Source organism: Ctenopharyngodon idella, chromosome 4 (assembly GCF_019924925.1).
Source record: "Ctenopharyngodon idella isolate HZGC_01 chromosome 4, HZGC01, whole genome shotgun sequence".
In the NCBI taxonomy this organism is placed as follows: Eukaryota; Metazoa; Chordata; class Actinopteri; order Cypriniformes; family Xenocyprididae; genus Ctenopharyngodon; species Ctenopharyngodon idella.
In genome coordinates, this window is record NC_067223.1 from 28,054,339 (window position 1) to 28,076,744 (window position 22,406).

The 22,406-nt window shown below is 45.8% G+C and overlaps 27 non-coding genes across 27 annotated transcripts; 14 read left to right on the top strand and 13 right to left on the bottom strand.

Moving 5' to 3' along the window:
• Window positions 1-7,500: 7,500 nt before the first annotated feature.
• LOC127511572 (U5 spliceosomal RNA) lies at window positions 7,501-7,615 on the top strand. Its single transcript, XR_007930077.1, has one exon. It is a non-coding gene; the product is annotated as a U5 spliceosomal RNA (small nuclear RNA).
• Window positions 7,616-8,114: 499 nt separating this feature from the next.
• Window positions 8,115-8,186, top strand: trnag-ucc (transfer RNA glycine (anticodon UCC)). The gene has a single exon. It is a non-coding gene; the product is annotated as a tRNA-Gly (tRNA).
• A 106-nt stretch (window positions 8,187-8,292) lies between these two features.
• trnad-guc (transfer RNA aspartic acid (anticodon GUC)) lies at window positions 8,293-8,364 on the bottom strand. Its single transcript has one exon. It is a non-coding gene; the product is annotated as a tRNA-Asp (tRNA).
• A 109-nt stretch (window positions 8,365-8,473) lies between these two features.
• trnae-uuc (transfer RNA glutamic acid (anticodon UUC)) lies at window positions 8,474-8,545 on the top strand. The gene has a single exon. It is a non-coding gene; the product is annotated as a tRNA-Glu (tRNA).
• A 123-nt stretch (window positions 8,546-8,668) lies between these two features.
• Window positions 8,669-8,755, top strand: trnay-gua (transfer RNA tyrosine (anticodon GUA)). Its single transcript is given in 2 exon segments — window positions 8,669-8,705; window positions 8,720-8,755. It is a non-coding gene; the product is annotated as a tRNA-Tyr (tRNA).
• Window positions 8,756-8,850: 95 nt separating this feature from the next.
• On the bottom strand, window positions 8,851-8,922 carry trnae-cuc (transfer RNA glutamic acid (anticodon CUC)). Its single transcript has one exon. It is a non-coding gene; the product is annotated as a tRNA-Glu (tRNA).
• A 274-nt stretch (window positions 8,923-9,196) lies between these two features.
• Window positions 9,197-9,269, bottom strand: trnar-acg (transfer RNA arginine (anticodon ACG)). Its single transcript has one exon. It is a non-coding gene; the product is annotated as a tRNA-Arg (tRNA).
• Window positions 9,270-9,389: 120 nt separating this feature from the next.
• On the bottom strand, window positions 9,390-9,472 carry trnal-cag (transfer RNA leucine (anticodon CAG)). Its single transcript has one exon. It is a non-coding gene; the product is annotated as a tRNA-Leu (tRNA).
• Window positions 9,473-12,178: 2,706 nt separating this feature from the next.
• Window positions 12,179-12,293, top strand: LOC127511573 (U5 spliceosomal RNA). The gene has a single exon (XR_007930078.1). It is a non-coding gene; the product is annotated as a U5 spliceosomal RNA (small nuclear RNA).
• Window positions 12,294-12,792: 499 nt separating this feature from the next.
• Window positions 12,793-12,864, top strand: trnag-ucc (transfer RNA glycine (anticodon UCC)). The gene has a single exon. It is a non-coding gene; the product is annotated as a tRNA-Gly (tRNA).
• Window positions 12,865-12,970: 106 nt separating this feature from the next.
• On the bottom strand, window positions 12,971-13,042 carry trnad-guc (transfer RNA aspartic acid (anticodon GUC)). The gene has a single exon. It is a non-coding gene; the product is annotated as a tRNA-Asp (tRNA).
• A 109-nt stretch (window positions 13,043-13,151) lies between these two features.
• On the top strand, window positions 13,152-13,223 carry trnae-uuc (transfer RNA glutamic acid (anticodon UUC)). Its single transcript has one exon. It is a non-coding gene; the product is annotated as a tRNA-Glu (tRNA).
• Window positions 13,224-13,346: 123 nt separating this feature from the next.
• trnay-gua (transfer RNA tyrosine (anticodon GUA)) lies at window positions 13,347-13,433 on the top strand. The gene is given in 2 exon segments: window positions 13,347-13,383; window positions 13,398-13,433. It is a non-coding gene; the product is annotated as a tRNA-Tyr (tRNA).
• A 95-nt stretch (window positions 13,434-13,528) lies between these two features.
• On the bottom strand, window positions 13,529-13,600 carry trnae-cuc (transfer RNA glutamic acid (anticodon CUC)). The gene has a single exon. It is a non-coding gene; the product is annotated as a tRNA-Glu (tRNA).
• Window positions 13,601-13,874: 274 nt separating this feature from the next.
• trnar-acg (transfer RNA arginine (anticodon ACG)) lies at window positions 13,875-13,947 on the bottom strand. Its single transcript has one exon. It is a non-coding gene; the product is annotated as a tRNA-Arg (tRNA).
• Window positions 13,948-14,067: 120 nt separating this feature from the next.
• Window positions 14,068-14,150, bottom strand: trnal-cag (transfer RNA leucine (anticodon CAG)). The gene has a single exon. It is a non-coding gene; the product is annotated as a tRNA-Leu (tRNA).
• A 2,702-nt stretch (window positions 14,151-16,852) lies between these two features.
• Window positions 16,853-16,967, top strand: LOC127511574 (U5 spliceosomal RNA). Its single transcript, XR_007930079.1, has one exon. It is a non-coding gene; the product is annotated as a U5 spliceosomal RNA (small nuclear RNA).
• A 499-nt stretch (window positions 16,968-17,466) lies between these two features.
• On the top strand, window positions 17,467-17,538 carry trnag-ucc (transfer RNA glycine (anticodon UCC)). The gene has a single exon. It is a non-coding gene; the product is annotated as a tRNA-Gly (tRNA).
• A 106-nt stretch (window positions 17,539-17,644) lies between these two features.
• trnad-guc (transfer RNA aspartic acid (anticodon GUC)) lies at window positions 17,645-17,716 on the bottom strand. Its single transcript has one exon. It is a non-coding gene; the product is annotated as a tRNA-Asp (tRNA).
• Window positions 17,717-17,825: 109 nt separating this feature from the next.
• Window positions 17,826-17,897, top strand: trnae-uuc (transfer RNA glutamic acid (anticodon UUC)). The gene has a single exon. It is a non-coding gene; the product is annotated as a tRNA-Glu (tRNA).
• A 123-nt stretch (window positions 17,898-18,020) lies between these two features.
• trnay-gua (transfer RNA tyrosine (anticodon GUA)) lies at window positions 18,021-18,107 on the top strand. The gene is given in 2 exon segments: window positions 18,021-18,057; window positions 18,072-18,107. It is a non-coding gene; the product is annotated as a tRNA-Tyr (tRNA).
• A 95-nt stretch (window positions 18,108-18,202) lies between these two features.
• On the bottom strand, window positions 18,203-18,274 carry trnae-cuc (transfer RNA glutamic acid (anticodon CUC)). The gene has a single exon. It is a non-coding gene; the product is annotated as a tRNA-Glu (tRNA).
• A 274-nt stretch (window positions 18,275-18,548) lies between these two features.
• On the bottom strand, window positions 18,549-18,621 carry trnar-acg (transfer RNA arginine (anticodon ACG)). Its single transcript has one exon. It is a non-coding gene; the product is annotated as a tRNA-Arg (tRNA).
• A 120-nt stretch (window positions 18,622-18,741) lies between these two features.
• On the bottom strand, window positions 18,742-18,824 carry trnal-cag (transfer RNA leucine (anticodon CAG)). The gene has a single exon. It is a non-coding gene; the product is annotated as a tRNA-Leu (tRNA).
• A 2,702-nt stretch (window positions 18,825-21,526) lies between these two features.
• On the top strand, window positions 21,527-21,641 carry LOC127511576 (U5 spliceosomal RNA). Its single transcript, XR_007930080.1, has one exon. It is a non-coding gene; the product is annotated as a U5 spliceosomal RNA (small nuclear RNA).
• Window positions 21,642-22,140: 499 nt separating this feature from the next.
• trnag-ucc (transfer RNA glycine (anticodon UCC)) lies at window positions 22,141-22,212 on the top strand. Its single transcript has one exon. It is a non-coding gene; the product is annotated as a tRNA-Gly (tRNA).
• A 106-nt stretch (window positions 22,213-22,318) lies between these two features.
• trnad-guc (transfer RNA aspartic acid (anticodon GUC)) lies at window positions 22,319-22,390 on the bottom strand. Its single transcript has one exon. It is a non-coding gene; the product is annotated as a tRNA-Asp (tRNA).
• Window positions 22,391-22,406: the final 16 nt, after the last annotated feature.

Here is a 22,406-nt window from a genome sequence, read left to right on the forward strand (position 1 = left end):
TGTGTGTCTGCTGCATTGAGTGCTGGAGCTTTGGGCCTGTGGTGCATTAACTTCACCAGTGTCACTGCAACACATACAGTAGACAGACTGCAATGCAAATATTCCTAAGCATTAATCCTCTCTATTAATACACTCCCTTTTCATGTTCCGTAATGTCCTTATTCGGAGGTTAGGAAGGCGGAATCCCTCTGTCACCGGGTAGGAAGGGATGCATAATAGCGCTTCTCGGACGTAGGAATGCGGGGCTATCAGAGTGGGAATAAATATAGTAGGAACTCTTTTGTTTTTAATGGATTAATGTATACATCACGCTTCTCAAATTAGCCTTTTGTGCTTCATCTCATGTGTTATTCACGATGAGTACTAATGCAAACTGCCACCTTGACAGATGTAGCCATATTCTGCATTTGTTGGACATATTCATAATGAGCAGAGCAGCGGGAGGATGGGTCAGTCATGGGTCCTCTGGGAAGCCAATCACTCACTCACTGTCAAGTCCAGCCAGTACAGCAAAACCGCCGATGCCAGATGCAAACCCTATGAATTGGAACAGCTGGCTGCTGTCTTAGCCAGGAATCTGAAATAGTGGTCATGCAGAGCAGTGTGTACAAGATAACAAGTAAAGGCTCAAAATACTAAAATGATGATATAATACATGTTTTGATTATGTTTTACTTAGGCCCTGTTTACACCTGGTATTAAAGGCACAATATGTAATATTTTTAGATTCAAATATGCAAAAACCACTAGAACAATGTTATATATTTTGTTGACTTGTGTACTTACATTATACCAAATGTTTCCAAGAATGTTTATATCCAGAGAAATCAGTCATTTTAACCAGGACATGGACCGTGTCATTGCGTCGCCTGTCAATGACGTCATATCCACGCTACCTTCGATGTCCAGTTTTACTAATATTGATCTAGATTACTGCAAAGTGCAACAAGTCTCCAAGTGAACCACGGCTCTTGACTCATCCTGCTTCGTACCATCATATCATTAATAAAACTTTAATACATTAGCTTATCCATGAACATGGATTTCTGCCCAAGTCCGTCGGATTCCTTTCCATTGGCTATGGAGGTGAAGACGACAACTCCCATGATTCCACGCTCATTCACGCATCATCAAGCCTTTGTTTTGAATAAGTGACCTCTAGTGGTGAAAATTACATATTGTTCTTTTAAGATGCATTTTGGTCGATCAAATCACAAGTGGACGACACTAAATACAGGTGTAAACGGGGTCTTAAATGTTTTAAGCCTGTCCACTTTCGACCACTTCCAGAGGTAGTCGAAAACACATTCGACCGGATTGCTTTCGTAGTGTAGACGTTAAATGTGTTTGTACAGCCACAAAAGACTGCCTACTCTGCTGACTTAATGCATAAACATTATGGGAAGCTAGTCAGACGGGATTTAAACTTTGTCGGCTGAAGACCTAAATTTGGTTTGAAGATAAACAATGTACCAAGCACAATGTTCTCTCACCATTCCTGATTTATAACACACACTCACAGCGTTCGGCGTGGTTTTGTGGCTGTAGCATAATAACACTAGTACACAGATCAGTAGAACAAGTAGGTTACAGAATTGCCAAATATGCAAACACTGGCCATGAAAAAGTCTCTGCTATTTCATATTTTCATTCAGTTTAGTAGTTAACCTTTCACAAATTCATGCTAAAAACATACATAAGAGCACAGACAAAGTTCTTATTTCTTATCCATATAGCAATACTTATTAATGAAAAATATAACAGTAATAAATACTGCTGCATGAATAATAAACAAATAATAAAATTACGTAGTTCATAGTAAATTATTAACAAATTGTGATGCAATAAATAAGGTCTAATTTAACAATGTCCATCCCACCAAAAAAGACAGATGACATGTCATGACATGTCTGTAAATCGTAAAACATTATATTAAATAAAACATCTTGCACAAACATATATACGTCTGTCTCTTTCAAAGTTTTATGTAGTGTATATGTTACCGGCAATGTGTGAAAAGCAGGTATTGTATAGAATGCTTAAGGAATATATAGAATGCGTGAAGTTGGTAGGGAAAGTATGAAATGTCTTGTTTTTGTGATTATGTTGCATACTTTTCCCTGGACATTCTATACATTACCTAGGTATTGTATAGAATGACAAGCCAGCTGGCCCTTTGGCATTGTATAGAATGCCTAGGAAATGTGTGAAATATAACCATTTCATACTTTGCGTACAAACTTCAGGCATTCTATATATTCCCTAGGCATTCTATACAATGCCGTATTTCACACATTGCAGGTAACATATGTAATGAGTTGCATTTGTAGGTGTTATTATAGCACAATTCTTAAAGTCCCCCTGAAATCAAAATTTAAGTTTTTTAGCTTTTATTATGATTATGTTAGCCTTAAGGTTATGAATAAGCTGGTGTGTTCCAAAACAATGACAAAATTTGCATATAGGAGATATAAGCATTCAAAACTTACAGTCTCTCACTTCTGCTAAAATGGATCACGGATTTTCATGACATGACATCACACTTCAGTTTCTCATCAAATCTTTGGTCCAATCAAATGCTCTCTAGAATCTGAAGTCCCGCCTCCTCCTACACTCTTACAGATGCTGAAGCCTCGGCTGAAATCGGTCATTTGCTCACAGATTTACTAGTTTCTACATGGTGAATGGCATATAGTGCACTATATAGAGAATAGGTTTGAATAGAATGATTCAGACAGTGTAAATATGCTTTCCTTTGACGCAAATGAAGTCTGTTTTCGTGTGTCACATGAACCGCCGCAACGCGAGCAGTCTGCTCCGGTCCAGAGACACGAGAACACAGAGTGGATCATATGCTCGAGACGGCACAGACCACAAAAGGTATCGGACCCATTTGAATTCTGCACAGAATGCTGTATATAAGCGACTTAGAAGAGATTAGGAGGAGAAAACGGTTAGAGATTAGAAGGAAACAGAGGTTTTACTGAGTCTAATGGCTCTGGCGAGCTGTAACATAAACAAAACGCTATTGGCTATTTAAAAAAAGGGGCGGGGCTGTTCGATATATCGCCCTGTCTTCCTGTTTCAGTTAAAATTACGTCAACATATTGAATAATGCTGTGCGTTCCAACACTCTTCAGTGGACCTTTAACACCCCACCCCAGACATCACTAATTTCCAATTCCCAATGTTATTAGCTTCCTCAACTTTGATTTTTTACAGTGTGTACAAAAAGTCAGCCAATTATCAGTCAAATTTTTTAAATGACATCTTAAATATAATACAAGGTACGTACCGAACCGTCATGTTTGTGTACCGTTACACCCCTACTAAATATGTAATACTGTATTATTAAACTGGTGCATATCAATATGAATAAATAATACTGTGCTCACATAGTAATTTAAACTATTGTATATATTAAACTATAGCACAAAACACACTCTAAGCATTTGAATTACTCATCAGAATAGAGTCATATATGATCCTTACTCAGAGCAATCTCATGCACATAATAGGACACTGAAGCTTAACAGCATGAATCCTCATATGAACACAGTCTGTGTAATGGATGTTCCACTATGCATTGTTCCAGCAAGGTGAACAATGGTAATGGTAAAGTATGAGCTGCAAGCTGAACCTTGAGGTCCAACACACCTAATAGAGAGTTCTGGCAGCTCTGAGATGGCTGGTTGTAGCACTTGCATATTGTTCAAACACATTTAATGCTTCAAGGCCTGAAACATGCTATATGCAAATACAAGAATGTAATGTGTCTAGCTTCACAAGCCTAATGTATAACTGCAAAATTTGAAAAGGATGTGCTGTATTCTTGTTCTATCTTTTCTCATTTATTTTCATTTTGTCCAACAGTTTGTTTTCTATGACAGTCTATGACTGTCAATATTTTAGGGCTGCCAAAGTAAATGTGTTAACTGAGCTTATTTAAATGTGTTTCAATATTTTTCATGAAGTCGGGTTAGTTGAGAATACTGGCCTCAAATACATGTTCTCTAAAGTCCACATATTATAGTCAACATACTGCTGTGCCAGGAGAAGGTCCTCATGCATCTTTGATGAATATGGATTTAATAACAGACAACGGGCGCAGTGCGTTTATAAAGAGCGCAACCTGAACAATAAAACACAGTCAACAACTCATTTTCTATGCAATATAGTCGTCAATCATGTGGGAGCAAAAGCAGGGATGGAGCTGTCATCCCTGTTCCATGCGGCCGTTGGAGAGGCATGGCTGGCTGAGCTGTCTGACTGTGTTCACAGAAGCGTACTGCCTCAGACGGCATGAACTGTAACTAGGGAACAGGCAGCGCACAGCAAAACATTATTTCAGAGAGATTAATGATTGCTGGCGGCACCATAAAAATCCCACCAAGCAAAATGTGCCAAAAGTCAATATTTGTCCGCAAGCGAGTCCCCCGTCTTCCCCTCTCCCCACCTCTTTCTGATAGTTCTGCTATCTGTATCGGTTCAAAAGCAAGGCTACATCTCATTTGACTAAAGGATTTTAGCAGTTTAAGGCAATGAATTATCTTATCAGAAGTGCTGGCGATAAACCATCTAAAAATAGTAATGCTACTAACTACAAGCTCTTTTCAGACTACTACCATTCAAAAGTTTGAGTTCAGTTAAGATTTCTTTATTTAATAAATCGATTCTTTTATTCAGAAGGACACATTCATAATTGATCAAAACTGTCGTTTACAATGTTACAAAAGACTTCTATTTGAAATAAAATCTGTTCTTTTGAGCTTTCTATTCATCAGAGAATCCAGACAAAAAATCACAGTTTCCACAAAAAATATTAAGCAGCAACATTGATAATAAGAAATGTTTCTTGAGCACCAAATCAGCATTAGAATGATTTCTGAAGGATCATGTGACACTGAAGACTGGAGTAATGACTGCTAAATTTAAATTTGCCATCACAGGAATAAATTACATTTTAAATTATTAAAATAGAAAAGTTATTTTTAATTGTAATAATATTTCACAATATTACAGTTTTTTATTGTATTTTTTATCAAATAAATGCAGCCTTGGTGAGCATACAGTAAGAAACTTCATTCATTAAAAACCCCAAACTTTTGACTGATCAAAATTCACTGAAAAAAAAAAAAAAATCACCAATTGATTCACGCTCCTGTGTCTTTTTTTGTAGCAAAATAATTATTTAATCGTTGCTGCTTAAATTGATCATTATTGTGTAGTCTAAATGTATGCATTGTATTTACTGTAAATGTAATATCCCTCAATGTTTTTCAGCATACTCACGTTATACACATTTTGGTATTTTACTTCAGTATTGTTTCCTCTACACAATAAACGTTTCTATAATAATAATAAGAATAAGAATAAGAATATAAGATAAAAGTGCACAGTATAATACTTTAACCAATTAAATATGTCTGGAAGTTCAAGAAAAGAACAGAGCCAACCAAGAGAGCAAAATGATTGTATCACACAGAAACAAGTGTGTTATTTTCTCATATTCAGTAACCACTGCTCCTTAGTAATTGTTTCTTTATTTGGGCAAAATATTTTGCCTTTGTACTGGCTATGGCCAGTTTCTTGTATACGAAATTGGCCACACTTTCTGCACGTATTTGCTTTTACAGTACCATTGTATGACCGTTTGGTTGGGGTGGCTGTGTCAGGTGGGTCAGAGGAAATGGCTCCAGGGTTAATGCTGGAAAATGGGGCTGGGCAGGACAACTGTAACATCTGAGACACAACAGGGGCAGAGGGTGTGTCAGGAACCAATGGGTGTGGTGCTGTCGGCCTGGGATAAATTGTCCTTAGCTGGCTGAACGTGGCTGAACGCTGAGGGTGTAAAGCTGATGGCTCAAATGAAGTTGCTGTGGCAGATGTACAGGCAGCTGAGGGCCGGATCTTTCTAATCTTTGTTTTTGCCTGCCCAGCTGTGTCTGGTGGCATCTGGTAGTTATGCAACTGGTGACTATATTGTGGTGGCACAACAGGCTGTACTCGTGCTGGAGGCAGAGCATCCAATGCCACTGGACGTGCCTCTGGAAGCTCCAGCCCTTGCAACAGCACTGAGACCTCCTGACCCTTTAAGCGTTCATTGTGCCACGTTGTAAGGGTCCTCTGGTTTACCTCAACTAACTGAAGGGTTGTTTCGCTCATCAACGTCCCATTGCTCAGGATTAGCTGCCGAATTCTTCTGTAATCACGAAGAATGAGTTCCCATCTGGACAAAGATTCTTTCCAGCAACTGAGAGGTCCTATCAGAGGTAGGGCACATGTCCTCCAGGGGCTGACTATTCTGCCTCAACAAGTACTGCACATCCCTGAACAGAAGCCTGCACACGTTTCGGGTTAGAGTGCAGCTGAAAGCAATGTGAAAGGTTTTGCTCGCGAAAGCTTCACCTTAACCGTCTTGTAGTCTCTTTCCTCGTCAGGTCAGAAACTCAGGACGTGGGGTGTCTGTTAATGTCTCCTTCCCCGTCGAGCTGGAAACGCAGAACAAGGGTGAGTCTACCCGGGGGACATATTTATCCCTTTCTAATGAGGAGGAGATTGAAATGTGGCGCCTTGCCGATCCTGGAGTGTGATTGGCCACTGTTATCTGAAGCAACCCCGGTGTTGCCCGCCCTAGTGTGGAACTCATTTGCATAGCATAAAGTACAGTGTTAAAATAGTGTCTTTAACATTTTACCCATGCATTATTTCTTTACCAAACCTCTTTCAAATTATTAAAGGCATCGTAGGGAACAGATAGACACCAAACACAATATGAAATGGTTAAATCATCGTCCATGCATTTGTTTATCTGTTAACAGGACTGTCCCATGACCTGTTGTTTTAACAGTCAGTAACCATTAACACGAACTGTGCTTTGCATGAAGATGGAGTGGATGTGATGCAGTTTCGATCAAATTAAGGCCTCCAAACATAGGTATGAATGGATTTAGATAGATCTCTGTGGCCTCTCTTTATTTCAGTCACTGCTGCTCCATCCAGGGGGTCCTGAAGGAATTTTTATGGCAGTCCTTGCCTAAATCTTAGGAATGAGTTTGGTGGTTAGAGTCAATGTGTCGTCCAATGAGAAGTCCTCTCCTTGGTTTTGGTGGGTGCAGAAGGTTCCCCTTCCTGCTCTGGAAGAGGTGTCTGGCCGTTGTCCTAACATCTTATCTGATGTTGCTGAACATTTGTTTATGTTCATTCACCAAAGATCCAATCACAGTGTGGCACATCTTCTTACACACCAGCAGTTAGAGAGGGGCCCTGTCGTAAACTGGTCCCTGGAATGCCATCTTAACTGTTGTTCACAACAACTGTCCACTATACTAACGAGGAGCTGCAGAGGCCGGCCGTCGCTCCCGTTCAAAAAACTGCACGAGGACCAGCAAGCGACCAGCTGATGAAAAGCGTGCTGGCAGGAGTTTGCATCCTAGATTACCCTCGGTGAGCAGAGCGGTGTAGTAGAGGGAGCACGCAGGCCCAAGGGGGCGCAGGTACAGCTCGAGTTTCTCTTCATTATCGCATAAATCTTTCGCCTTTTACTAAAGATTTCCGTGGAGGGGAACGTTTGCGAGTGTACTGTATTTTTGGGGGCTCTGCTTACGGCAGAGCCGCACAAGAGCGTTAAAAGCAGAGTGAGCGCGTTTGCGCTTGTCCCCCGTGGTCGGGCCTTCTGCCAACGTGGAGCGGAAGGAGGTTGTCCGTATTTGCCGCCTTTGCCGGAGCGGCAGTTTGACCCAGTGGCTTCGCAGAACGGTTCGCCGTTTCAAGACGCTGGTGACGCCTGCTGTTCAGAATGGTGCAAATGCAACGAAATCTCAGCCAAACTGTGCATGCAAACTCCTTTTACAAACCAGCTGCACATGTTTTTTTGTTGGAAGTGTCATCTGTTAAATGCACTTGTCAAATCATATCATAATATTAAACATGAAGTGGCTGAATAAAATGTGTTATTATGTGGTAGAGCTTGTTTGTTTTTAACGGAGAGCTTGGGTAGGTCAGGTCAATAAAAAAAGTTCACGTGTTCTTTTCTGTGCCGGGTCCAAACAAAGAGCGTTTCAGTTCCTTCGCTGACCGCACAAAAGCCGGCATCAGCCGGCGCCCATGCGCCTGCGTTGGTGGTATAGTGGTGAGCATAGCTGCCTTCCAAGCAGTTGACCCGGGTTCGATTCCCGGCCAACGCATCGCTTTTGGCTCAAGCTGACCTTAAAGCGGTCGTCCGCGAGCCCTTGCTGGAGCAAAAAAAAAAAAAGTTTGTGTGGGTCCTTGGGTATCAGCAAAGGTCGAGGTCTCCCCGTCGGGGAATCGAACCCCGGTCTTCCGCGTGACAGGCGGAGATACTGTCCACTATACTAACGAGGAGCTGCGGTGGCAGGCCGTCGCCCCGATCGGTGCAGCTGCTGGTCCAAACGGTTTAAATGCCACCAAAACTCATCCAAATCACCTTTTACACACCAGCTGCAAAGCTTGCTCCCATATGGTCTAGCGGTCAGGATTCCTGGTTTTCACCCAGGCGGCCCGGGTTCGACTCCCGGTATGGGAAGCTCGGCTTGTCTTTGCTTCCCTTGTCGAACAGCCAGCGCGTCTGTCTGCGGCAGAAGCGTTTTTAGTCAGCAGTGGAGCTGCAGCAACCTGATAGGTTGTGGTTCCTTTCCCCTGCTGCGTGCCTTCGATAGCTCAGCTGGTAGAGCGGAGGACTGTAGGTGGAGAGTTGGCAATCCTTAGGTCGCTGGTTCGACTCCGGCTCGAAGGAGGTCTTTTTCACACGCAAACACTTTCGTGCCCGCGCCTAAGTTTCAGAAGCGCGCCGCGTCGCATTCGCGACCGCCGCTGGAAGGTAAAAGCGCATTCCCTGACCGGGAATCGAACCCGGGCCGCGGCGGTGAGAGCGCCGAATCCTAACCACTAGACCACCAGGGAAGGGCTGTTTGTCCCGCCCCCTCAAGCCTGGCTGTGGGCCCCTACCTGAGTTCGCTGCAACCGCTCAAGCAAGAGCACTGAGGCTTGTAATTTCCTCCTGGAGAGGAGAGAGCGTCTGACCCTGAATCACACTTCTTCCTCGTGTCAGGATGGCCGAGCGGTCTAAGGCGCTGCGTTCAAGCTGGGGAACAATAGTCCAACGAAGAAGGGAAGAGAAAGAAAAAATGGAATAATAAAACTGCCATGGGCTGACAAAGAAGCAAAAGTGGCAGACCGAGCCAGCCAGGAGTCGAACCTAGAATCTTCTGATCCGTAGTCAGACGCGTTATCCATTGCGCCACTGGCCCACCGGCCATAGCGCTTCTCTCGTGGTCGTGTAATGCGTGGCAGTGCTTTTGTTAAGGTTTAATATCAACTTGCCAAAGGGTTAAAGACTCTAGCTTGAGCCCACAGCCAAAGGTTAGCATTGTCAGAAGTGGGATTCGAACCCACGCCTCCAGGGGAGACTGCGACCTGAACGCAGCGCCTTAGACCGCTCGGCCATCCTGACACGAGAGCTGAGGGTGAGCAGTATTTTTGGAGCTCCACCGAATGGCAGATGATCTGGAAGCTAGTGCTTCACCGCTCAGCCCCGCCGAAGCACATGCCTCGCTCGCTCAGCCCCGCCGAAGCACATGCCTCGTTGTTCCTGATCCAGATGATCAGGAACAGGTGCAGGCAATGAGTGCTGATGGGGAGATGACGAGGAAGTGAGTGCAGGTGAGGAAACAGGAGGATCATGGGTAATGGAGTCCGGGAACAGAGGGAACCGTGACATTTGCTGTTTTTGCTGTATTTTGATCAAATAAATGAAGCCTTGGTGAGCAGGTGAGCTTTTAAAAACATTTAAAAATCTTACAGTTCAAAAACTTTTGACTGGTAGTGTATATAAATATATATATATATATATATATATATATATATATATATAATAGTTTATTGTTGTTTAATATTTATTATATATTCCCATATGCTTTATAATGTATGTATACATATCCTTATACATACTCACGTATACACATTTTGGTATTTTACTTAGTATTGTTTCCTCTACACATAAACGTTTCTATAATAATAATAAGAATAAGAATAAGAATATAAGATAAAAAGTGCACAGTATAATACTTTAACCATTAAATATGTCTGGAAGTTCAAGAAAAGAACAGAGCCAACCAAGAGAGCAAAATGATTGTATCACACAGAAACAAGTGTGTTATTTTCTCATATTCAGTAACCACTGCTCCTTAGTAATTGTTTCTTTATTTGGGCAAAATATTTTGCCTTTGTACTGGCTATGGCCAGTTTCTTGTATACGAAATTGGCCACACTTTCTGCACGTATTTGCTTTTACAGTACCATTGTATGACCGTTTGGTTGGGGTGGCTGTCTCAGGTGGGTCAGAGGAAATGGCTCCAGGGTTAATGCTGGAAAATGGGGCTGGGCAGGACAACTGTAACATCTGAGACACAACAGGGGCAGAGGGTGTGTCAGGAACCAATGGGTGTGGTGCTGTCGGCCTGGGATAAATTGTCCTTAGCTGGCTGAACGTGGCTGAACGCTGAGGGTGTAAAGCTGATGGCTCAAATGAAGTTGCTGTGGCAGATGTACAGGCAGCTGAGGGCCGGATCTTTCTAATCTTTGTTTTTGCCTGCCCAGCTGTGTCTGGTGGCATCTGGTAGTTATGCAACTGGTGACTATATTGTGGTGGCACAACAGGCTGTACTCGTGCTGGAGGCAGAGCATCCAATGCCACTGGACGTGCCTCTGGAAGCTCCAGCCCTTGCAACAGCACTGAGACCTCCTGACCCTTTAAGCGTTCATTGTGCCACGTTGTAAGGGTCCTCTGGTTTACCTCAACTAACTGAAGGGTTGTTTCGCTCATCAACGTCCCATTGCTCAGGATTAGCTGCCGAATTCTTCTGTAATCACGAAGAATGAGTTCCCATCTGGACAAAGATTCTTTCCAGCAACTGAGAGGTCCTATCAGAGGTAGGGCACATGTCCTCCAGGGGCTGACTATTCTGCCTCAACAAGTACTGCACATCCCTGAACAGAAGCCTGCACACGTTTCGGGTTAGAGTGCAGCTGAAAGCAATGTGAAAGGTTTTGCTCGCGAAAGCTTCACCTTAACCGTCTTGTAGTCTCTTTCCTCGTCAGGTCAGAAACTCAGGACGTGGGGTGTCTGTTAATGTCTCCTTCCCCGTCGAGCTGGAAACGCAGAACAAGGGTGAGTCTACCCGGGGGACATATTTATCCCTTTCTAATGAGGAGGAGATTGAAATGTGGCGCCTTGCCGATCCTGGAGTGTGATTGGCCACTGTTATCTGAAGCAACCCCGGTGTTGCCCGCCCTAGTGTGGAACTCATTTGCATAGCATAAAGTACAGTGTTAAAATAGTGTCTTTAACATTTTACCCATGCATTATTTCTTTACCAAACCTCTTTCAAATTATTAAAGGCATCGTAGGGAACAGATAGACACCAAACACAATATGAAATGGTTAAATCATCGTCCATGCATTTGTTTATCTGTTAACAGGACTGTCCCATGACCTGTTGTTTTAACAGTCAGTAACCATTAACACGAACTGTGCTTTGCATGAAGATGGAGTGGATGTGATGCAGTTTCGATCAAATTAAGGCCTCCAAACATAGGTATGAATGGATTTAGATAGATCTCTGTGGCCTCTCTTTATTTCAGTCACTGCTGCTCCATCCAGGGGGTCCTGAAGGAATTTTTATGGCAGTCCTTGCCTAAATCTTAGGAATGAGTTTGGTGGTTAGAGTCAATGTGTCGTCCAATGAGAAGTCCTCTCCTTGGTTTTGGTGGGTGCAGAAGGTTCCCCTTCCTGCTCTGGAAGAGGTGTCTGGCCGTTGTCCTAACATCTTATCTGATGTTGCTGAACATTTGTTTATGTTCATTCACCAAAGATCCAATCACAGTGTGGCACATCTTCTTACACACCAGCAGTTAGAGAGGGGCCCTGTCGTAAACTGGTCCCTGGAATGCCATCTTAACTGTTGTTCACAACAACTGTCCACTATACTAACGAGGAGCTGCAGAGGCCGGCCGTCGCTCCCGTTCAAAAAACTGCACGAGGACCAGCAAGCGACCAGCTGATGAAAAGCGTGCTGGCAGGAGTTTGCATCCTAGATTACCCTCGGTGAGCAGAGCGGTGTAGTAGAGGGAGCACGCAGGCCCAAGGGGGCGCAGGTACAGCTCGAGTTTCTCTTCATTATCGCATAAATCTTTCGCCTTTTACTAAAGATTTCCGTGGAGGGGAACGTTTGCGAGTGTACTGTATTTTTGGGGGCTCTGCTTACGGCAGAGCCGCACAAGAGCGTTAAAAGCAGAGTGAGCGCGTTTGCGCTTGTCCCCCGTGGTCGGGCCTTCTGCCAACGTGGAGCGGAAGGAGGTTGTCCGTATTTGCCGCCTTTGCCGGAGCGGCAGTTTGACCCAGTGGCTTCGCAGAACGGTTCGCCGTTTCAAGACGCTGGTGACGCCTGCTGTTCAGAATGGTGCAAATGCAACGAAATCTCAGCCAAACTGTGCATACAAACTCCTTTTACAAACCAGCTGCACATGTTTTTTTGTTGGAAGTGTCATCTGTTAAATGCACTTGTCAAATCATATCATAATATTAAACATGAAGTGGCTGAATAAAATGTGTTATTATGTGGTAGAGCTTGTTTGTTTTTAACGGAGAGCTTGGGTAGGTCAGGTCAATAAAAAAAGTTCACGTGTTCTTTTCTGTGCCGGGTCCAAACAAAGAGCGTTTCAGTTCCTTCGCTGACCGCACAAAAGCCGGCATCAGCCGGCGCCCATGCGCCTGCGTTGGTGGTATAGTGGTGAGCATAGCTGCCTTCCAAGCAGTTGACCCGGGTTCGATTCCCGGCCAACGCATCGCTTTTGGCTCAAGCTGACCTTAAAGCGGTCGTCCGCGAGCCCTTGCTGGAGCAAAAAAAAAAAAAGTTTGTGTGGGTCCTTGGGTATCAGCAAAGGTCGAGGTCTCCCCGTCGGGGAATCGAACCCCGGTCTTCCGCGTGACAGGCGGAGATACTGTCCACTATACTAACGAGGAGCTGCGGTGGCAGGCCGTCGCCCCGATCGGTGCAGCTGCTGGTCCAAACGGTTTAAATGCCACCAAAACTCATCCAAATCACCTTTTACACACCAGCTGCAAAGCTTGCTCCCATATGGTCTAGCGGTCAGGATTCCTGGTTTTCACCCAGGCGGCCCGGGTTCGACTCCCGGTATGGGAAGCTCGGCTTGTCTTTGCTTCCCTTGTCGAACAGCCAGCGCGTCTGTCTGCGGCAGAAGCGTTTTTAGTCAGCAGTGGAGCTGCAGCAACCTGATAGGTTGTGGTTCCTTTCCCCTGCTGCGTGCCTTCGATAGCTCAGCTGGTAGAGCGGAGGACTGTAGGTGGAGAGTTGGCAATCCTTAGGTCGCTGGTTCGACTCCGGCTCGAAGGAGGTCTTTTTCACACGCAAACACTTTCGTGCCCGCGCCTAAGTTTCAGAAGCGCGCCGCGTCGCATTCGCGACCGCCGCTGGAAGGTAAAAGCGCATTCCCTGACCGGGAATCGAACCCGGGCCGCGGCGGTGAGAGCGCCGAATCCTAACCACTAGACCACCAGGGAAGGGCTGTTTGTCCCGCCCCCTCAAGCCTGGCTGTGGGCCCCTACCTGAGTTCGCTGCAACCGCTCAAGCAAGAGCACTGAGGCTTGTAATTTCCTCCTGGAGAGGAGAGAGCGTCTGACCCTGAATCACACTTCTTCCTCGTGTCAGGATGGCCGAGCGGTCTAAGGCGCTGCGTTCAAGCTGGGGAACAATAGTCCAACGAAGAAGGGAAGAGAAAGAAAAAATGGAATAATAAAACTGCCATGGGCTGACAAAGAAGCAAAAGTGGCAGACCGAGCCAGCCAGGAGTCGAACCTAGAATCTTCTGATCCGTAGTCAGACGCGTTATCCATTGCGCCACTGGCCCACCGGCCATAGCGCTTCTCTCGTGGTCGTGTAATGCGTGGCAGTGCTTTTGTTAAGGTTTAATATCAACTTGCCAAAGGGTTAAAGACTCTAGCTTGAGCCCACAGCCAAAGGTTAGCATTGTCAGAAGTGGGATTCGAACCCACGCCTCCAGGGGAGACTGCGACCTGAACGCAGCGCCTTAGACCGCTCGGCCATCCTGACACGAGAGCTGAGGGTGAGCAGTATTTTTGGAGCTCCACCGAATGGCAGATGATCTGGAAGCTAGTGCTTCACCGCTCAGCCCCGCCGAAGCACATGCCTCGCTCGCTCAGCCCCGCCGAAGCACATGCCTCGTTGTTCCTGATCCAGATGATCAGGAACAGGTGCAGGCAATGAGTGCTGATGGGGAGATGACGAGGAAGTGAGTGCAGGTGAGGAAACAGGAGGATCATGGGTAATGGAGTCCGGGAACAGAGGGAACCGTGACATTTGCTGTTTTTGCTGTATTTTGATCAAATAAATGAAGCCTTGGTGAGCAGGTGAGCTTTTAAAAACATTTAAAAATCTTACAGTTCAAAAACTTTTGACTGGTAGTGTATATAAATATATATATATATATATATATATATATATATATAATAGTTTATTGTTGTTTAATATTTATTATATATTCCCATATGCTTTATAATGTATGTATACATATCCTTATACATACTCACGTATACACATTTTGGTATTTTACTTAGTATTGTTTCCTCTACACATAAACGTTTCTATAATAATAATAAGAATAAGAATAAGAATATAAGATAAAAAGTGCACAGTATAATACTTTAACCATTAAATATGTCTGGAAGTTCAAGAAAAGAACAGAGCCAACCAAGAGAGCAAAATGATTGTATCACACAGAAACAAGTGTGTTATTTTCTCATATTCAGTAACCACTGCTCCTTAGTAATTGTTTCTTTATTTGGGCAAAATATTTTGCCTTTGTACTGGCTATGGCCAGTTTCTTGTATACGAAATTGGCCACACTTTCTGCACGTATTTGCTTTTACAGTACCATTGTATGACCGTTTGGTTGGGGTGGCTGTCTCAGGTGGGTCAGAGGAAATGGCTCCAGGGTTAATGCTGGAAAATGGGGCTGGGCAGGACAACTGTAACATCTGAGACACAACAGGGGCAGAGGGTGTGTCAGGAACCAATGGGTGTGGTGCTGTCGGCCTGGGATAAATTGTCCTTAGCTGGCTGAACGTGGCTGAACGCTGAGGGTGTAAAGCTGATGGCTCAAATGAAGTTGCTGTGGCAGATGTACAGGCAGCTGAGGGCCGGATCTTTCTAATCTTTGTTTTTGCCTGCCCAGCTGTGTCTGGTGGCATCTGGTAGTTATGCAACTGGTGACTATATTGTGGTGGCACAACAGGCTGTACTCGTGCTGGAGGCAGAGCATCCAATGCCACTGGACGTGCCTCTGGAAGCTCCAGCCCTTGCAACAGCACTGAGACCTCCTGACCCTTTAAGCGTTCATTGTGCCACGTTGTAAGGGTCCTCTGGTTTACCTCAACTAACTGAAGGGTTGTTTCGCTCATCAACGTCCCATTGCTCAGGATTAGCTGCCGAATTCTTCTGTAATCACGAAGAATGAGTTCCCATCTGGACAAAGATTCTTTCCAGCAACTGAGAGGTCCTATCAGAGGTAGGGCACATGTCCTCCAGGGGCTGACTATTCTGCCTCAACAAGTACTGCACATCCCTGAACAGAAGCCTGCACACGTTTCGGGTTAGAGTGCAGCTGAAAGCAATGTGAAAGGTTTTGCTCGCGAAAGCTTCACCTTAACCGTCTTGTAGTCTCTTTCCTCGTCAGGTCAGAAACTCAGGACGTGGGGTGTCTGTTAATGTCTCCTTCCCCGTCGAGCTGGAAACGCAGAACAAGGGTGAGTCTACCCGGGGGACATATTTATCCCTTTCTAATGAGGAGGAGATTGAAATGTGGCGCCTTGCCGATCCTGGAGTGTGATTGGCCACTGTTATCTGAAGCAACCCCGGTGTTGCCCGCCCTAGTGTGGAACTCATTTGCATAGCATAAAGTACAGTGTTAAAATAGTGTCTTTAACATTTTACCCATGCATTATTTCTTTACCAAACCTCTTTCAAATTATTAAAGGCATCGTAGGGAACAGATAGACACCAAACACAATATGAAATGGTTAAATCATCGTCCATGCATTTGTTTATCTGTTAACAGGACTGTCCCATGACCTGTTGTTTTAACAGTCAGTAACCATTAACACGAACTGTGCTTTGCATGAAGATGGAGTGGATGTGATGCAGTTTCGATCAAATTAAGGCCTCCAAACATAGGTATGAATGGATTTAGATAGATCTCTGTGGCCTCTCTTTATTTCAGTCACTGCTGCTCCATCCAGGGGGTCCTGAAGGAATTTTTATGGCAGTCCTTGCCTAAATCTTAGGAATGAGTTTGGTGGTTAGAGTCAATGTGTCGTCCAATGAGAAGTCCTCTCCTTGGTTTTGGTGGGTGCAGAAGGTTCCCCTTCCTGCTCTGGAAGAGGTGTCTGGCCGTTGTCCTAACATCTTATCTGATGTTGCTGAACATTTGTTTATGTTCATTCACCAAAGATCCAATCACAGTGTGGCACATCTTCTTACACACCAGCAGTTAGAGAGGGGCCCTGTCGTAAACTGGTCCCTGGAATGCCATCTTAACTGTTGTTCACAACAACTGTCCACTATACTAACGAGGAGCTGCAGAGGCCGGCCGTCGCTCCCGTTCAAAAAACTGCACGAGGACCAGCAAGCGACCAGCTGATGAAAAGCGTGCTGGCAGGAGTTTGCATCCTAGATTACCCTCGGTGAGCAGAGCGGTGTAGTAGAGGGAGCACGCAGGCCCAAGGGGGCGCAGGTACAGCTCGAGTTTCTCTTCATTATCGCATAAATCTTTCGCCTTTTACTAAAGATTTCCGTGGAGGGGAACGTTTGCGAGTGTACTGTATTTTTGGGGGCTCTGCTTACGGCAGAGCCGCACAAGAGCGTTAAAAGCAGAGTGAGCGCGTTTGCGCTTGTCCCCCGTGGTCGGGCCTTCTGCCAACGTGGAGCGGAAGGAGGTTGTCCGTATTTGCCGCCTTTGCCGGAGCGGCAGTTTGACCCAGTGGCTTCGCAGAACGGTTCGCCGTTTCAAGACGCTGGTGACGCCTGCTGTTCAGAATGGTGCAAATGCAACGAAATCTCAGCCAAACTGTGCATACAAACTCCTTTTACAAACCAGCTGCACATGTTTTTTTGTTGGAAGTGTCATCTGTTAAATGCACTTGTCAAATCATATCATAATATTAAACATGAAGTGGCTGAATAAAATGTGTTATTATGTGGTAGAGCTTGTTTGTTTTTAACGGAGAGCTTGGGTAGGTCAGGTCAATAAAAAAAGTTCACGTGTTCTTTTCTGTGCCGGGTCCAAACAAAGAGCGTTTCAGTTCCTTCGCTGACCGCACAAAAGCCGGCATCAGCCGGCGCCCATGCGCCTGCGTTGGTGGTATAGTGGTGAGCATAGCTGCCTTCCAAGCAGTTGACCCGGGTTCGATTCCCGGCCAACGCATCGCTTTTGGCTCAAGCTGACCTTAAAGCGGTCGTCCGCGAGCCCTTGCTGGAGCAAAAAAAAAAAAAGTTTGTGTGGGTCCTTGGGTATCAGCAAAGGTCGAGGTCTCCCCGTCGGGGAATCGAACCCCGGTCTTCCGCGTGACAGGCGGAGATACTGTCCACTATACTAACGAGGAGCTGCGGTGGCAGGCCGTCGCCCCGATCGGTGCAGCTGCTGGTCCAAACGGTTTAAATGCCACCAAAACTCATCCAAATCACCTTTTACACACCAGCTGCAAAGCTTGCTCCCATATGGTCTAGCGGTCAGGATTCCTGGTTTTCACCCAGGCGGCCCGGGTTCGACTCCCGGTATGGGAAGCTCGGCTTGTCTTTGCTTCCCTTGTCGAACAGCCAGCGCGTCTGTCTGCGGCAGAAGCGTTTTTAGTCAGCAGTGGAGCTGCAGCAACCTGATAGGTTGTGGTTCCTTTCCCCTGCTGCGTGCCTTCGATAGCTCAGCTGGTAGAGCGGAGGACTGTAGGTGGAGAGTTGGCAATCCTTAGGTCGCTGGTTCGACTCCGGCTCGAAGGAGGTCTTTTTCACACGCAAACACTTTCGTGCCCGCGCCTAAGTTTCAGAAGCGCGCCGCGTCGCATTCGCGACCGCCGCTGGAAGGTAAAAGCGCATTCCCTGACCGGGAATCGAACCCGGGCCGCGGCGGTGAGAGCGCCGAATCCTAACCACTAGACCACCAGGGAAGGGCTGTTTGTCCCGCCCCCTCAAGCCTGGCTGTGGGCCCCTACCTGAGTTCGCTGCAACCGCTCAAGCAAGAGCACTGAGGCTTGTAATTTCCTCCTGGAGAGGAGAGAGCGTCTGACCCTGAATCACACTTCTTCCTCGTGTCAGGATGGCCGAGCGGTCTAAGGCGCTGCGTTCAAGCTGGGGAACAATAGTCCAACGAAGAAGGGAAGAGAAAGAAAAAATGGAATAATAAAACTGCCATGGGCTGACAAAGAAGCAAAAGTGGCAGACCGAGCCAGCCAGGAGTCGAACCTAGAATCTTCTGATCCGTAGTCAGACGCGTTATCCATTGCGCCACTGGCCCACCGGCCATAGCGCTTCTCTCGTGGTCGTGTAATGCGTGGCAGTGCTTTTGTTAAGGTTTAATATCAACTTGCCAAAGGGTTAAAGACTCTAGCTTGAGCCCACAGCCAAAGGTTAGCATTGTCAGAAGTGGGATTCGAACCCACGCCTCCAGGGGAGACTGCGACCTGAACGCAGCGCCTTAGACCGCTCGGCCATCCTGACACGAGAGCTGAGGGTGAGCAGTATTTTTGGAGCTCCACCGAATGGCAGATGATCTGGAAGCTAGTGCTTCACCGCTCAGCCCCGCCGAAGCACATGCCTCGCTCGCTCAGCCCCGCCGAAGCACATGCCTCGTTGTTCCTGATCCAGATGATCAGGAACAGGTGCAGGCAATGAGTGCTGATGGGGAGATGACGAGGAAGTGAGTGCAGGTGAGGAAACAGGAGGATCATGGGTAATGGAGTCCGGGAACAGAGGGAACCGTGACATTTGCTGTTTTTGCTGTATTTTGATCAAATAAATGAAGCCTTGGTGAGCAGGTGAGCTTTTAAAAACATTTAAAAATCTTACAGTTCAAAAACTTTTGACTGGTAGTGTATATAAATATATATATATATATATATATATATATATATATAATAGTTTATTGTTGTTTAATATTTATTATATATTCCCATATGCTTTATAATGTATGTATACATATCCTTATACATACTCACGTATACACATTTTGGTATTTTACTTAGTATTGTTTCCTCTACACATAAACGTTTCTATAATAATAATAAGAATAAGAATAAGAATATAAGATAAAAAGTGCACAGTATAATACTTTAACCATTAAATATGTCTGGAAGTTCAAGAAAAGAACAGAGCCAACCAAGAGAGCAAAATGATTGTATCACACAGAAACAAGTGTGTTATTTTCTCATATTCAGTAACCACTGCTCCTTAGTAATTGTTTCTTTATTTGGGCAAAATATTTTGCCTTTGTACTGGCTATGGCCAGTTTCTTGTATACGAAATTGGCCACACTTTCTGCACGTATTTGCTTTTACAGTACCATTGTATGACCGTTTGGTTGGGGTGGCTGTCTCAGGTGGGTCAGAGGAAATGGCTCCAGGGTTAATGCTGGAAAATGGGGCTGGGCAGGACAACTGTAACATCTGAGACACAACAGGGGCAGAGGGTGTGTCAGGAACCAATGGGTGTGGTGCTGTCGGCCTGGGATAAATTGTCCTTAGCTGGCTGAACGTGGCTGAACGCTGAGGGTGTAAAGCTGATGGCTCAAATGAAGTTGCTGTGGCAGATGTACAGGCAGCTGAGGGCCGGATCTTTCTAATCTTTGTTTTTGCCTGCCCAGCTGTGTCTGGTGGCATCTGGTAGTTATGCAACTGGTGACTATATTGTGGTGGCACAACAGGCTGTACTCGTGCTGGAGGCAGAGCATCCAATGCCACTGGACGTGCCTCTGGAAGCTCCAGCCCTTGCAACAGCACTGAGACCTCCTGACCCTTTAAGCGTTCATTGTGCCACGTTGTAAGGGTCCTCTGGTTTACCTCAACTAACTGAAGGGTTGTTTCGCTCATCAACGTCCCATTGCTCAGGATTAGCTGCCGAATTCTTCTGTAATCACGAAGAATGAGTTCCCATCTGGACAAAGATTCTTTCCAGCAACTGAGAGGTCCTATCAGAGGTAGGGCACATGTCCTCCAGGGGCTGACTATTCTGCCTCAACAAGTACTGCACATCCCTGAACAGAAGCCTGCACACGTTTCGGGTTAGAGTGCAGCTGAAAGCAATGTGAAAGGTTTTGCTCGCGAAAGCTTCACCTTAACCGTCTTGTAGTCTCTTTCCTCGTCAGGTCAGAAACTCAGGACGTGGGGTGTCTGTTAATGTCTCCTTCCCCGTCGAGCTGGAAACGCAGAACAAGGGTGAGTCTACCCGGGGGACATATTTATCCCTTTCTAATGAGGAGGAGATTGAAATGTGGCGCCTTGCCGATCCTGGAGTGTGATTGGCCACTGTTATCTGAAGCAACCCCGGTGTTGCCCGCCCTAGTGTGGAACTCATTTGCATAGCATAAAGTACAGTGTTAAAATAGTGTCTTTAACATTTTACCCATGCATTATTTCTTTACCAAACCTCTTTCAAATTATTAAAGGCATCGTAGGGAACAGATAGACACCAAACACAATATGAAATGGTTAAATCATCGTCCATGCATTTGTTTATCTGTTAACAGGACTGTCCCATGACCTGTTGTTTTAACAGTCAGTAACCATTAACACGAACTGTGCTTTGCATGAAGATGGAGTGGATGTGATGCAGTTTCGATCAAATTAAGGCCTCCAAACATAGGTATGAATGGATTTAGATAGATCTCTGTGGCCTCTCTTTATTTCAGTCACTGCTGCTCCATCCAGGGGGTCCTGAAGGAATTTTTATGGCAGTCCTTGCCTAAATCTTAGGAATGAGTTTGGTGGTTAGAGTCAATGTGTCGTCCAATGAGAAGTCCTCTCCTTGGTTTTGGTGGGTGCAGAAGGTTCCCCTTCCTGCTCTGGAAGAGGTGTCTGGCCGTTGTCCTAACATCTTATCTGATGTTGCTGAACATTTGTTTATGTTCATTCACCAAAGATCCAATCACAGTGTGGCACATCTTCTTACACACCAGCAGTTAGAGAGGGGCCCTGTCGTAAACTGGTCCCTGGAATGCCATCTTAACTGTTGTTCACAACAACTGTCCACTATACTAACGAGGAGCTGCAGAGGCCGGCCGTCGCTCCCGTTCAAAAAACTGCACGAGGACCAGCAAGCGACCAGCTGATGAAAAGCGTGCTGGCAGGAGTTTGCATCCTAGATTACCCTCGGTGAGCAGAGCGGTGTAGTAGAGGGAGCACGCAGGCCCAAGGGGGCGCAGGTACAGCTCGAGTTTCTCTTCATTATCGCATAAATCTTTCGCCTTTTACTAAAGATTTCCGTGGAGGGGAACGTTTGCGAGTGTACTGTATTTTTGGGGGCTCTGCTTACGGCAGAGCCGCACAAGAGCGTTAAAAGCAGAGTGAGCGCGTTTGCGCTTGTCCCCCGTGGTCGGGCCTTCTGCCAACGTGGAGCGGAAGGAGGTTGTCCGTATTTGCCGCCTTTGCCGGAGCGGCAGTTTGACCCAGTGGCTTCGCAGAACGGTTCGCCGTTTCAAGACGCTGGTGACGCCTGCTGTTCAGAATGGTGCAAATGCAACGAAATCTCAGCCAAACTGTGCATACAAACTCCTTTTACAAACCAGCTGCACATGTTTTTTTGTTGGAAGTGTCATCTGTTAAATGCACTTGTCAAATCATATCATAATATTAAACATGAAGTGGCTGAATAAAATGTGTTATTATGTGGTAGAGCTTGTTTGTTTTTAACGGAGAGCTTGGGTAGGTCAGGTCAATAAAAAAAGTTCACGTGTTCTTTTCTGTGCCGGGTCCAAACAAAGAGCGTTTCAGTTCCTTCGCTGACCGCACAAAAGCCGGCATCAGCCGGCGCCCATGCGCCTGCGTTGGTGGTATAGTGGTGAGCATAGCTGCCTTCCAAGCAGTTGACCCGGGTTCGATTCCCGGCCAACGCATCGCTTTTGGCTCAAGCTGACCTTAAAGCGGTCGTCCGCGAGCCCTTGCTGGAGCAAAAAAAAAAAAAGTTTGTGTGGGTCCTTGGGTATCAGCAAAGGTCGAGGTCTCCCCGTCGGGGAATCGAACCCCGGTCTTCCGCGTGACAGGCGGAGATACTGTCCACTATACTAACGAGGAGCTGCGGTGGCAGGCC